This window comes from Sapajus apella, unplaced genomic scaffold, assembly GCF_009761245.1.
Source record: "Sapajus apella isolate SASKATOON/1434 unplaced genomic scaffold, GSC_monkey_1.0 scaffold4, whole genome shotgun sequence".
NCBI classification, from domain to species: Eukaryota; Metazoa; Chordata; class Mammalia; order Primates; family Cebidae; genus Sapajus; species Sapajus apella.
In genome coordinates this window covers 55,478,810-55,494,637 of record NW_022436944.1, presented here as the reverse complement: position 1 = coordinate 55,494,637, position 15,828 = coordinate 55,478,810, and positions in this window count along the sequence as shown.

The following is a 15,828-nucleotide window of genomic DNA, read 5'->3' as shown; positions in this document are numbered from 1 at the left end:
ATTTTCCCTATCCAGTCTATCGTTGATGGGCATTTGGGTTGGTTCCAGGTCTTTGCTATTGTAAACAGTGCTGCAATGAACATTCGTGTGCACGTGTCCTTATAGTAGAACGATTTGTAATCCTTACAGTGCTTGTAAGGAAAGATCTTTGAGACCCATTAATTGTACTGCCTTGAAGCCTTCCTTATCTCTTTTTTATTCTCATAATCAGAATGCATGTTCATTATCATCAAAATGATATGGAAAAATTCCATTCATGCCCACAATCATGGCATCAAATGAAGCTTTCCTTGTTCATCTTCTAACTCTAGGTGCTTAATCTCTATGACCATCGTCCTTATATGTGCTTCAGCTTTATCAGGAAAATGGTGGAAGGCTTTGAAATAGGCAAGAAAACACTCTTTGATGTTCTGTGTAGCTCATCCATCAAGGTTATCACCCTCTTTCATTATCTCTGAGCTATTTTACAACTCTAGAAAATGCACAAAACATAATCATGCAAATGATTTGTGCCCACAGAGATGCAAACTAATTGCATCTGGTGGAATGCATTTATTGACCATTGGAGAGAGTTATTTTTATTTATTTGCAAATCCATTTTAGAAATCTCTCTGTCTTTCTGCTCTTTGAATTCTCTGTTGAATCAGTTGTATCATCTTATTGGTTCTCTCATTAATTAATGAGATAAATGCCACCTTTGAATCATTCACAGGTGTTCATTTTATATTTGTGTGAGAGCCATATTATACTTTCTTTAGAAAATTATTGACAATACTAACCATCACATTCAATTCTAATGGCTTAGCTATAGTTAAAACATCCCTCTACTCACCTTGCTGTAAGCTTCTAGAACTCTAACACCATATTTATCTTTATATTTTCAAATTCTAGCACAGTGCTTACAGTGGGTATTTAATAAATATTTGTTGGGTAAATAAAAAGCATGTGCTTTAGGACAGAAGATAGAAAATAAGAAAAATAGACAGAATCTAGTTTTTAAAGGTTTTAAAATACTATTTTAAAGAGTATGAGCTTTATCCAAAGTATACAAACTCTTGAGGAACCACTGAAGACTTTCAGATAATCAAATTTGCATTTGAGAACGATCTGTCTCTGCAACAAAGAGGTTAGATTTGATTAGATTTGAAGAAAAGAATTCTGGAGATGTACCATTAAAAACTATTGTGAAGGATAGTGTAGAAGACAGTGTGGCAATTCCTCAAGGATCTAGAACCAGAAATACCATTTGACCCAGCAATCCCATTACTGGGTATGTACCCAAAGGATTATAAATCATCCTACTATAAGGACACAGGCACATGTATGTTTATTGCAGTGCTGTTCACAATAGCAAAGACTTGGAACCAACCCAAATGCCCATCAATGATGGACTAGATAAAGAAAATGTGGCACATATACACCATGGAATACTATGCGGTCATAAAAAGGATGAGTTCTTGTCCTTTGCAGGGACATGGATGAAGCTGGAAATCATCATTCTCAGCAAACTGATACAGGAACAGAAAACAAACACTGCATATTCTCACTGATAAGTGAGAGTTAAACAATGAGAACACATAGACACAGGGAGGGGAACATCACACACTGGGCCCTGTCAGAGGTTGAGGGAGCTAAAGGAGGAATAGCAGGGAATGGGGGGTTAGGGGAGGGATAGCATTAGGAGAATTACCTAATGTAGATGATAGGTTGATGGGTGCAGCAAACCACCATGGGATGTGTATACCTATGTAACAAGCCTGCACGTTCTACACATGTATCCCAGAACTTAAAGTATAATTTAAAAAAGCAAAAAAAAAAAAAAAAAAAAAAGAAAGAAAATTATAGCAAATGCAGTGAGAGACCTTATATTATAACTCTAGAAAGTCAGTCATCCTGTGTAAATTTTCTGTTTTCATGGCATCATAATTCCTCTTGCATTTTCTGTTGCCTGGGATGCAGAAATTTGTGTTCCCAAATCCTAGTACTACCACTGTGTCACTGTACTTAAATATAACTCTAGATGAGTTCCATCTGCCTAAGTCTTTACAGATAGCTTCTTCATACTGTGCTAGATTTTCTGTTGTAGGAACACCCTGCTGTTACAACTGGGTTCCCATGAAACTCCATTGATTGCCTGGCCACTCTTCTGCTAGCCTTCACTTCATGCTCTGGTTTTCTTATTCTGCTTACACAACTAACCTATGTCTTCCACATTGATCCCATCTCTGTCCAACTAAAGTTAAGACCCTGAACCCTTCTGTTCAGTTGAATTCTGGGCCATGTTTTGCTAGATCCAACAAAGTCCATAATCATATAACTATCATTTGGAAAATGTGATCATCAGTGTTGCAACTAAGTTTATTTTCATCAAGTGATCCTGTGTGGCTCAAATGAAAGAACTAGGTATCAAATTGTATTAAAATTTATTACGTTCTATACAAGTTTAACATCCTAACGTTACAAATAAAATTTAAAAATTAGCCGCAATGGCTATAATTTAAGGAGAGTTTTTGTAGATTGAAACTGTGCGAATGAAAGAGAATAAAGTGAAGCAGTTATGAAAAGTTATACTTTTCTCTTTGAAGGAGAATAATAGCATAACTGAATTAGATTGGCTGCTGAAAATTGACTTAGCAATTTTTACTTCTATTATGGTTCCATCTTCTCACAAACTGAAATTCTGTTATTTTGCTATTATGAATAAAGATGGCAATTTAAGAGCAAAATGTATCCAAATGCCTTTAAACCTTAGAAATGTTCTACTCTAATATGCTTCCCCCATATATATGTCATCATTCTAATATTTATGACCTGAATTTCAAATTTTCAGTGACATATGCTGATGTTTTACATGATCACAACTCCAAGTTTTGTGGTCAAGCAGAATGTGGGAAGTAATTATCTGCTCATGTGCATCATGTCACCACATTTTTTCCTAAGATAAACTCTGAAATTTGGCTTTCTGATGAAGCTCCAAATCAACCCTACTGGCAGAAAGTTTATTGAGGAGATGAAAGGGAGGAGGGCAATTTCATAACTAATATAGATTTTGTTGATAAAAAAAGGGAATAAAACTAAGAATTTTACCTGAGTTAGGATAGTAGTTGGCCGATTTCCATTTAATATGAATGGAAAAATCAACATAAATTTACATGTTTCATGTAATCAGCAAAAGTCAAAAAAAAAAAAAAAAAAAAAACCAGCCAAGTCTAGATCAGACCTGCTGTTATTCAAAATGAATATGAATATTTATAATAAATATTTTTCTTATAAAATAGTTTAATCGTTTCTTCTTTTTTTGGGGAAAGGAAGTATAGTAAGAAAAGAGGGGGCAAAGATAACAAAATGTCTATGATTTAATAATTAAAGGTACCATGATGATGACTAAGCTTCATTTTACTGAAACTTTTTCTTTTCAATGGCACCTGAAAGATGAGTTGAGATAGAGTTATGATTACATTTTACTGATGGAGAGATTGAGACATAAAAAAAGAAATATCTCACTTCTAAGAAGTGGATTTTTATGCAGTGCTTGAATTACTGTTTGCAAAATATTTTGATATCCTCATAACTTCTAAGAGATTTATAAAGCATTCCTATCTATTTTTCCATTTTCTTGCAAGTTTACTTGTTTGATTTGAATTTAAAGTACGCACATTACATCATGAGAACATAGTCATCGAGGAAATGCAACAAAACACTTATTTTGAGAGTTTGGATTTGGGTGTTCTCAATTGTTATTTCTCTTCTGATTCACATTTGCCTAAAAGCTAGTGTATTTATTATCTTGTTTATTCTTTGTCAAACAAAAAACAATGCATAACGTCTATATATACATCTAGAATGTCTGATACAAAGGTCTCTAAGTTATTTACTTGCTTAATTCAGTTGCCTGTTATGGTTGAAAACCCATATGATATGCAAAAGATAAACCTGCAAAAAGAGAACATTTTATTGCTGTAAGAAAAGATCTCATCTTAAATACCGTTGAATAAAGTATAAAAAGTGGAAATAAACAAACATTTTAACAGTGATTCATAGTGCCCTTATTTTTGGGCAGTTTTTCTTTAATAGCTATTAAAATAGATTTATGGAAACATTTTATATTCTCTAAAATGGCTAATGATCACAGAAAACAAGTTTCTAGGAATACAGGGTTTCCTGAAATGAACATCTTCAGCTGTCCCTCATTCTCAATGGAATCAACGATATTGACAGATCAGTAGGCAGCCAGGGGATAATTTTCCTACCATTAAGATTGAAAAACAAGCAAACAAAGAAAAGATATTGTTCTTGGTGATCACATTTATATTTTACTAATTTATAAATATTTAAAACACATTTATGGTATAGTAGTAACTTTGATTAGATAACAGTTGTTGCTAACTTTAAAGGAAAAAAGCGTGTCAGTAGACATCTCTAAATTTGATAGAACAACAAACATACTTTCTTCTTGGAATAATATGGAAAACAGATGCAATCAAATTATGCTTCTATTAGTATTCATATAAAAAAATTGGAGACGATGAAAGAACAATATTTTTCAATCCAAAGTGTTTTGCAATATTGAAACATATAATATTTAAATATTAGTTTTCTTTTTATGACATAGGATCTCACCCTGTTGCCCAAGCTGGAATGCAGTGGTGTCATCATAACTTATTGTACGTTTGATTCCTGGGCTCAAGTGATACTCCCACCTCAGCCTTCCTTTTAGCTGGGGCTACAGGTGCAAATCACTATGCCTGGTTAATTGTCAAAATTTTTTGTAGAGATAGAGTCTCGCTGTGTGGCCTAGGCTAAAATATTAGCATTTTTAGGCTAAAAAGCTTTCTTCTGCTACTTATATAACCTTTCATCCTTTCTGATTCTTTTTTTTTTTTTTTGAAAGATATTCTTTTTTTTATTGCATTTTGGGTTTTGGGGTACATGTGAAGAACATGCAGGACTGTTGCATAGGTACACATGTGGCAGTGTGATTTGCTGCCTTCCTCTCCTTCACCTATATCTGGCATTTCTCCCCTTGCTATCTCTCCCCAGCTTCCCACCCCCCACCATCCCTCCCCTATTTCCCCCCAACTGACCCCAGTGTGTAGTGCTCCCCTCCCTGTGTCCATGTGTTCTCATTGTTCAACACCTGCCTATGAGTGAGAACATGCGGTGTTTGATCTTCTGCTCTTCTGTCAGTTTGCTGAGAATGATGGTTTCCAGGTTCATCCATGTCCCTACAAAGGACACAAACTCATCGTTTTTGATGGCTGCATAATATTCCATGGTGTATATGTGCCACATTTTCCCTATCCAGTCTATCGTCGAAGGGCATTTGGGTTGGTTCCAGGTCTTTGCTATTGTAAACAGTGCTGCAATGAACATTCGTGTACACGTGTCCTTATAGTAGAACGATTTGTAATCCTTTGGATATATACCCAGTAATGGGATTGCTGGGTCAAATGGAATTTCTATTTCTAGGTCCTTGAGGAATCGCCACACTGTCTTCCACAATGGTTGAACTAATTTACACTCCCACCAACAGCATAAAAGTGTTACTATTTCTCCACATCCTCGCCAGCATCTGTTGTGTCTAGATTTTTTAATGATCGCTATTCTAACTGGTGTGAGATGGTATCTCAATGTAGTTTTGATTTGCATTTCTCTAATGGCAAGTGATGATGAGCATTTTTTCATATGTTTGTTGGCCTCATGTATGTCTTCTTTTGTAAAGTGTCTGTTCATATCCTTTGCCCACTTTTGAATGGGCTTGTTTGTTTTTTTCTTGTAAATCTGTTTTAGTTTTTTGTAAATTCTGGATATCAGCCCTTTGTCAGATGGGTAGACTGCAAAAATTTTTTCCCATTCTGTTGGTTGCCGATTCACTCTAATGACTGTTTCTTTTGCTGTGCAGAAGCTGTGGAGTTTGATTAGGTCCCATTTGTCTATTTTGGCTTTTGTTATCAATGCTTTTGGTGTTTTGGTCATGAAGTCCTTGCCTACGCCTATGTCCTGAATGGTTTTGCCTAGATTTTCTTCTAGGGTTTTTATGGTGTTAGGTCTTATGTTTAAGTATTTAATCCATCTGGAGTTAATTTTAGTGTAAGGTGTCAGGAAGGGGTCCAGTTTCTGCTTTCTGTACATGGCTAGCCAGCTTTCCCAACACCATTTATTGAACAGGGAATCCTTTCCCCATTGCTTGTTTTTGTCAGGTTTGTCAAAGATCAGATGGTTGTAGATATGTTGTGTTGCCTCTGAGACCTCTGTTCTGTTCCATTGGTCTATATCTCTGTTTTGGTATCAGTACCATGTTGTTTTGATTACTATAGCCTTGTTGTATAGTTTGAAGTCTGATAGTGTGATGCCTCCCGCTTTGTTCTTTTTGCTTAGAATTGACTTGGCTATGCGGGCTCTCTTTTGGTTCCATACGAAGTTTAAGGCGGTTTTTTTCCAGTTCTTTGAAGAAGGGCATTGGTAGCTTGATGATGATAGCATTGAATCTGTAAATTACTTTGGGCAGTATGGCCATTTTCACGATATTGATTCTTCCTAACCATGAACATGGAATGTTTCTCCATCTGTTTGTTTCCTCTCTTATTTCTTTGAAATGTGACTTGTAGTTCTCCTTGAAGAGTTCCTTTATGTTCCTTGTTAGTTGTATTCCTAGGTATTTTATTCTCTTTTTGGCAATTGTGAATGGCAGTTCATTCTTGATTTTGCTCTCTTTAAGTCTGTTGTTGGTGTATAGTAATGCTTGTGATTTTTGCACATTGATTTTGTATCCTGAGATTTTCCTGAAGTTGCTTATCAGTTTCAGGAGATTTTGGGCTGAGACAATGGGGTCTTCTAGATATACAATCATGTCATCTGCAAATAGAGACAATTTGACTTCCTCCTTTCCTATTTGAATACCCTTTATTTCTTTTTCTTGCCTGATTGCTCTGGCTAGAACTTCCAGCACTATTGAATAGGAGTGGTGAGAGAGGGCATCCTTGTCTGGTGCCACATTTCAAGGGGAATGCTTCCAGTGTTTGCCCATTCAGTATGATATTAGCTGTTGGTTTGTCATAAATAGCTTTTATTATTTTGAGATACATTGTGTCAATACCTAGCTTATTGAGGGTTTTTAGCATTAGGGGCTGTTGAATTTTGTCAAAGGCCTTCTCTGCATCAATTGAGATAATCATGTGGTTTTTGTCTTTGGTTCTGTTTATGTGGTGAATTACGTTTATAGACTTGCGTATGTTGAACCAGCCTTGCATCCCTGGTATGAAGCCTACTTGATCATGGTGGATCATGCTTTCTGATTCTTATTTGAAAATATGTATCATGTTATCACAGAAGATGTAGTATGGATGGAATAAAACAAACCTTATAAACTTGCTTAGCATGCTAGCTCCTCCTAGCTTTATTACCAGTAAAATGCACATTTGACATTTAGAACTTGTTAATATAAAGATCTTTCCAGACAGAATTTTTTATTAGCAACAAAATTGGGCTAATTCTGGCAGGCAAAGCCCTCACATTGTATGATTCCACTTATATGAAATGTTTAGAATAGGTAAATCTATGGAGACAGAGGTAGATTAGTGAGTACCAGGGTCTGTGGGGAGTGAGGAATTGGGGCTGACTGCTTAACGGGTGTGAGCCAATTTCTTTTTGAGGTGATAAAAATGTTCTGGAATTAGATCATGATAATGGCTGTTCAGCATGGTGAGTGTACTCAAAACCTCCAAGTATCATACTTTAAAATGATGAGTTTTACATGATAATGAATTTTGTCTCAATAAAAGCCAAAGAAACATTTTAAAATTTGAGGCATTCAGATAGAAAATACAGGGAAAATGTAAAAACGTTACTGAACAGTTAACTCCTTGCTTGAAAATTCTCTCCCTCATTTTCCACAAGTCACCTGCCTTTGTTTGTCAAGATGCCAACACTCTCACATTGCAAAAAGCTTCATTTTATTCCTTTACAAACTGTTCTGCAACAATGATCTTTTTGTCTAACCTTAAACTTCTTGAGTACCTACCTACTACATCCTATGTGACTAATTTCTCAATTCTCTTTCTTTATTAATCTGGCTTTTTAAAAATCATTACCAAACAAAAACAGAATTTATTCTAAGATTACTACTTAGTCGATCCTTTCCTAGCATTTTATGAAAGTTTTCAAATATATGGCAAAGTTGAAAAAATTTGTACGGAGTACCTGTTTACCTAACATGTCAATCATACTACTAACATTTTACTGTATCTTATCACATTTCTATTTTTCAGTCCATCCCTCTATCCATCTACCAATCATATTATAACGAAAATCAGTCACTCATCTCATTTAGAGATGTCTTCTTTGACATCTCTAAAACACTTGATGTTGCTGATGAATATTTCTGAAAACCTTGTCATTTTTCATCATGTCTCCTCTGTTTCTCAAGCCTTTGATATTATTGCCAATTATTGGTATGTTTAAAAATTCTCTCCTTTCTTTGTGCCAGTATTCCTTTCACCTAAATGATCATGCCTTCTTGGGATCATTAGTGGCTATATTTTGATCCCTGTTCATCTGCATTAGAACCTCACACCTTGCAGACTGATATATAACTATTGACTCAACTGACCTTCAATTATCTGTACATACTTGTCTGTTTTCATAGTATTCTATTTCAAACACAGCCCCGTCTCTTTAGATTCAACATACTCCTCATCCATCTGCTTTCTGTCTGGTTTTGAGCAGATAATCTTCCCATTTACTTCACAGAGAATATAAAATATATCATATAAAAAATCCTTTTATACTCACCCCATACTTACCAGCATATGTTCTCTGCCTGAAAGAGTCTTTTCCCTTTTTACAAAACTAGCTAATTCATTAAGTCACTCATTGAGATAGGGGGCATTGAAATAACAACAGAATAGTTAGAAATGTGTAAAAGCTGGTTAGGATATAAATTGGTTTTGAATATGAGTTTGAGAGGACCTGTGCAGTAGTTATGGAAAATACAGATCTCTGAGGCTTTTGTGTTCTGAGGATATTTGATTTGGAGATTCAAATGTGTGAGTCCTCTACATGTAGGTGGCAACTAACACTGGAGACATGGATGAGCTTGCTCAGATAAAGACCATAAAGGAAGAAGGGGATTGGTTCATCATGTAATAGCTGACAAGAAAATATAGAAAAGTGGTCTAGAATATTGTAGAAAAAGGAAATGTAATGACAGTCAAGTCCTTAGTTACTAGAGTTCCAGGGGCCACATTTCAGAAACTGACCTAAATTTATAAATTATTTTTTTATAAATGATATTTTATCTATAAAAATACTATTAAAATTATTTGCTCACTAACCGATTAAAGATAAAGAAAAGGGGGGAGGATCCAAGATGGCCATTTAGGAACAGCTCAGGATTGCAGCTCCCAGTGAAAGTGCAGAGGGTGAGTGTACTTTGCATTTTTATTGCTCGCAGATTGGGAAATTTCCAGGTGGAGGAGCTCCACAGGTCACCAGCGCGGCTGTGCCAGCAGGCACCGCTGCTTTGCCCCGCACGGCTGCTTTGTCGGCGCCCTGGAGCAGCGGTTCTCTGTACAAAATACACCAGTCTGGGTGCCCTTTTGGCTGGCGATTGGAGCCATGGGAAGTCACCCATTTGTCTGTTTAAAAAGGGGACTGAGCAGGGAACCAGGACAGTAGATTCCAGGGCAAAAAAAAAAAAAAAGCGCCACAAACCTCAGTGCCACTGTTTAAGCCAGTGCAGTGAGTGGCCACAGGGGAAAACAGACCCCGGTGCCTCTACAACAGGCGACTGGAACGCCAGCTTAAAAAAGGCCCTGAGGCAGGGAGCCAGGCGATCAGGCTCGGCTGGTCCCACCACCACAAAAGAATAGCAATCAGAAACTCTGGATTGAGAGTTTCACAGCAAGTGCAGCTCAACCTGGGACGGTCCAGCTCTGTGGGGGAGGGGTGTCCACCATTACCGAGGCAGTCCCCCACGATGGAGGTAGTCAGCCAATGCTGAGGCAGCCCACCGTTGCCAAGGCAACCTGCCACTGCAGAGAGACTCCGCCTCAACAGAGGCGGGCCACCATCACCAAAGCTGTTCTAACTACACCCATATAAACAGGACTGCAGGGAAGTTCACTCGGCAGCGGGGCGGAGCCCACAGCAGCTCAGCAAAGCCTCTACAGGCAGACAGTGACTAGGCTGCCTCCTTGCTGGGCAGGACAGCTCTGAAGGAAAAAAAAAAAAAGAGAGAAGGCAGCAGCATAACCGAAACTCATAAAGCCCTAAATCCCTGCGACACAGCACCTGGGAACAAAAAGCAGTTTATGAGTTCTGCTGCAGCAGACCTAAACGTACCTGCCCAGCAGCTCTGAATGATCAAGAGAGCTCACAGCTCACCATTTGAGCTCCTATAAAGAAGAGACCGTCTCCTCAAGCAGCTCCCTAACCCCTATATATCCAAAGAGCCACCTCATAAAGAAGAGATCAGATTGACACTAGGCGGGTATCCTTCTGGGACAAAGATAGCAGAAGAAGAAAACTGGTAACAACCCTTAGTGTTCAGCAGCTGCTGCAGGTGAACCCCAGGCAAACAGGGCCTGGAGTGAACCTCAGCAGACCTACAGCAGAGGGGCCAGACTGTCAGAAGGAAAACTAAGAAACAGAAATAACCTCATCATCAACAAACAGAATGTCAATCTGAAAGATTTGAGACCCAATCTGAAAGCCAGCAACTACAAAGTCGACAGGTGGGTAAATCCTTAAAGATGGGAAGAAACCAGCGCGAAAAGGATGAAAACACCCGAAACTAGAACACCTCTCCTCCTACAAGGGATCACGACTCCTCACCAGCAAGAGAACAAGGTTGGAGGGAGAACGAGTGTGATGAAATGACAGAATCAGACTTCAGAAGATGGGTAGTAAGAAACTTCTGTGAACTTAAAGAACATGTTCTAACCAAATGCAAAGAAACTAAGAACCTTGAAAAAAGATTTGACGAAATGCTAATGAGAATGGACAAAATAGAAAGGAATATAAGTGAATTGATGGAGCTGAAAAACGCAACACAAGAACTTCGCGAAGCATGCACAAGTATCAACAGCCAAATTGACCAAGCAGAAGAAAGGATATCAGAGGTCGAAGATCAACTCAATGAAATAAAACAGGAAGGCAAGACTGGAGAAAAAAGGGTAAAAAGGAATGAACAAAATCTCCAAGAAATGTGGGACTATGTGAAAAGACCTAATCTACATTTGATAGGTGTACCTGAATGCGACGAAGAGAATGAATCCAAGCTGGAAAATACTCTTCAGGATATTATCCAGGAAAACTTCCCCAACCTAGCAAGGCAGGCAAACATTCAAGTCCAGGAAATACAGAGAACACCACAAAGATATTCCTCAAGAAGAGCAATCCCAAAGCACACAATCATCAGGTTCACCAGGGTTGAAATGAAGGAGAAAATACTAAGGGCAGCCAGAGAGGAAGGTCGGGTTACTCACAAAGGGGAGCCCATCAGACTCACAGCAGATCTGTCAGCAGAAACCCTACAAGCCAGAAGAGAGTGGGGGCCAATATTCAACATCCTTAAAGAAAAGAACTTTCAACCCAGAATCTACTATCCAGCCAAACTAAGCTTCATAAGTGAAGGAAAAATAAAATTCTTTGGGAACTTGCAAGTACTCAGAGATTTCGTCACCACCAGGCCAGCTCTACAAGAGCTCCTGAAAGAGGCTCTATACATATAAAGGAACAACAAGTACCAGCTCAACTAAAGGGCAAAACACCCAGCTAGCACCAAAATGGCTATCAAATTCGCACATAACAATATTAACCCTAAATGTAAATGGACTAAATGCCCCAATAAAAAGACACAGACTGGCAAACTGGATAAAAAGCCAAAACTCATCTCACATGCAAGGATACACAAAGGCTCAAAATAAAGGGATGGAGGAAGATTTACCAAGCAAATGGAGAGCAAAAAAAAGCAGGAGTTGCAATTCTCATCTCTGATAAATTAGACTTTAAAGTAACAAACATCAAAAGAGACAAAGAAGGACATTATATAATGGTAAAATGATCAATGCAACAAGAAGAGTTAACGATCCTAAATATATACGCACCCAATACAGGAGCACCCAGATACATAAGGCAAGTTCTTAATGACTTACAAAGAGACTTAGACTCCCACACAACAATAGTGGGAGACTTTAACACCCCATTGTCAATATTAGACAGATCCACCACACAGAAAATTAACACGGATATGCAGGACTTGAACTCAGACCTGGACCAAGCAAACCTAATAGACATTTACCAAACTCTCCACCCCAAATCCACAGAATATACATCCTTCTCAGCACCACATCACACCTACTCTAAAATTGACCACATAATTGGGAGTAAATCACTCCTCAGCAAATGCAAAAGAATGGAAATCATAACAAACAGTCTCTCAGACCACAGTGCAATCAAGTTAGAACTCAGAATTCAAAAACTAACCCAGAACCGCACAGCTTCATGGAAACTGAACTTGCTCTTGAATGTTGACTGGATCAACAATGAAATGAAGGCAGAAATAAAGATGTTCTTCTAAACCAAAGAGAATGAAGACACAACATACCAGAATCTCTGGGACACATTTCAAGCAGTCTCTAGAGGAAAATATATACCAACAAGTGCCCACATGAGAAGCAAGGAGAGATCAAAAATTGACACCCTATCATAAAAACTGAAAGAGCTAGAGGAGCAAGATCAAAAAAACTCAAAGTCTAGCAGAAGACAAGAAATAGCTAAGATCAGAGCAGAACTGAAGGAGATAGAGACACAAAAAACCCTTCAAAAAATCAATAAATCCAGGAGCTGTTTTTTTTTGAAAAGATCAACAAAATAGACAGACCACTAGCCAGATTAATAAAAAAGAAAAGAGAGAATAAGCAAATTGATGCAATAAAAAATGATAAAGGGGATATCACCACAGATTCCACAGAAATTCAAACCATCATCAGAGATTATTACAAACAACTGTATGCACACAAACTAATAAACCTGGAAGAAATGGATAAATTCCTGGACACTTGCCTCCTCCCAAGCCTAAACCAGGAAGAAGCTGAAACCCTGAACAGACCCATAACAAGGTCTGAAGTTGAGGCAGCAATTAAGAGCTTACCACCCAAAAAAAGCCCAGGTCCAGACGGGTTCACAGCCGAGTTCTACCAGACATACAAAGAAGAGCTGGTACCATTCCTTCTGAAACTATTCCAAACAATACAAAAAGAGGGAATTCTTCCCAAATCATTTTATGAGACCAACATCATCCTGATTCCAAAACCCGGCAGAGATTCAACAAGAAAAGAAAACTTCAGGCCAATATCCATGATGAACATAGATGCAAAAATCTTAAATAAAATACTGGCAAGCCGATTGCAACAGCACATCAAAAAGCTTATCCACCATGATCAAGTAGGCTTCATCCCGGGGATGCAATGCTGGTTCAACATATGCAAGTCTATAAACGTAATTCACCACAACAGAACCAAAGACCAAAACCACATGATTATCTCAATTGATGCAGAGAAGGCCTTTGACAAAATTCAACAGCCCTTTATGCTAAAAACCCTCAATAAGCTAGGTATTGATGGAACGTATCTCAAAATAATAAAAGCTATTTATGACAAACCAACAGCCAATATCATACTGAATGGGCAAAAACTGGAAGCATTCCCCTTGAAATGTGGCACCAGACAAGGATGCCCTCTCTCACCACTGCTATTCAATATAGTATTAGAAGTTCTAGCCAGAGCAATCAGGCAAGAAAAAGAAATAAAGGGCATTCAAATAGGAAAGGAGGAAGTCAAATTGTCTCTATTTGCAGATGACATGATTGTATATCTAGAAGACCCCATTGTCTCAGCCCAAAATCTCCTGAAACTGATAAGCAACTTCAGGAAAATCTCAGGATACAAAATCAATGTGCAAAAATCACAAGCATTACTATACACCAACAACAGACTTAAAGAGAGCAAAATCAAGAATGAACTGCCATTCACAATTGCCAAAAAGAGAATAAAATACCTAGGAATACAACTAACAAGGAATGTAGAGGACCTCTTCAAGGAGAACTACAAGCCACTGCTCAACGAAATAAGAGAGGACACAAACAGATGGAGAAACATTCCATGTTCATGGTTAGGAAGAATCAATATCGTGAAAATGGCCATACTGCCCAAAGTAATTTACAGATTCAATGCTATCCCCATCGAGCTACCAATGACCTTCTTCACAGAACTGGAAAAAATCACCTTAAACTTCATATGGAACCAAAAAAGAACCCATATAATAAAGACAATCCTAAGCAAACAGAACAAAGTTGGAGGCATCATGCTACCTGACTTCAAACTGTACTACAAGACTACAGTAATCAAAACAGCATGGTACTGGTACCAAAACAGAGATATAGACCAATGGAACAGAACAGAGGTCTCAGAGGCAACACAACATATCTACAACCATCTGATCTTTGACAAACCAGACAAAAACAAGCAATGGGGAAAGGATTCCCTGTTCAATAAATGGTGTTGGGAAAGCTGGCTGGCCATATGCAGAAAGCAGGAACTGGACCCCTTCCTGACACCTTACACTAAAATTAACTCCAGATGGATTAAAGACTTAAACATAAGACCTAACACCATGAAAACCCTGGAAGAAAATCTAGGCAAAACCATTCAGGACATAGGTGTAGGCAAGGACTTCATGACCAAAACACCAAAAGCATTGGCAACAAAAGCCAAAATAGACAAATGGGACCTAACCAAACTCCACAGTTTCTGCACAGCAAAAGAAACAGTCATTAGAGTGAATTGGCAACCAACAGAATGGGAAAAAATTTTTGCTGTTTACCCACCTGACAAAGCGTTGATATCCAGAATTTATAAAGAACTAAAACAGATTTACAAGAAAAAAAAACAAACAAGCCCATTCAAAAGTGGGCAAAGGATATGAACAGATACTTTACAAAAGAAGACATACATGAGGCCAACAAACATATGAAAAAATGCTCATCATCACTGGTCATCAGAGAAATGCAAATCAAAACTACATTGAGATACCATCTCACACCAGTTAGAATGGCTATCATTAAAAAATCTAGACACAACAGATGCTGGCGAGGATGTGGAGAAATAGGAACACTTTTACACTGTTGGTGGGAGTGTAAATTAGTTCAACCATTGTGGAAGACAGTGTGGCGATTCCTCAAGGACGTAGAAATAGAAATTCCATTTGACCGAGCAATCCCATTACTGGGTATATATCCAAAGGATTACAAATCATTCTACAATAAGGACACGTGCACACGAATGTTCATTGCAGCACTGTTTACAGTAGCAAAGACCTGGAACCAACCCAAATGCCCAACGATGATAGACTGGACAGGGAAAATGTGGCACATATACACCATGGAATATTATGCAGCCATCAAAAACGATGAGTTTGTGTCCTTTGTAGGGACATGGATGAACCTGGAAACCATCATTCTCAGCAAACTGACCGAAGAGCAGATCAAACACCACATGTTCTCACTCATAGGCGGGTGTTGAACAACGAGAACACATGGACACAGGGAGCGGAGCACTATACACTGGGTTCAGTCGGGGGGAAATAGGGGAGGGACAGTGGGGGTTGGGGAGCTGGGGAGAGATAGCAAGGGGAGAGATGCCAGATGTAGGTGATGGGGAGGAAGGCAGCAAATCACACTGCCACGTGTGTACTTATGCAACAATCTTGCATGTTCTTCACATGTACCCCAAAACCTAAAATGCAATAAAATAAATAAATGGGGGAAAA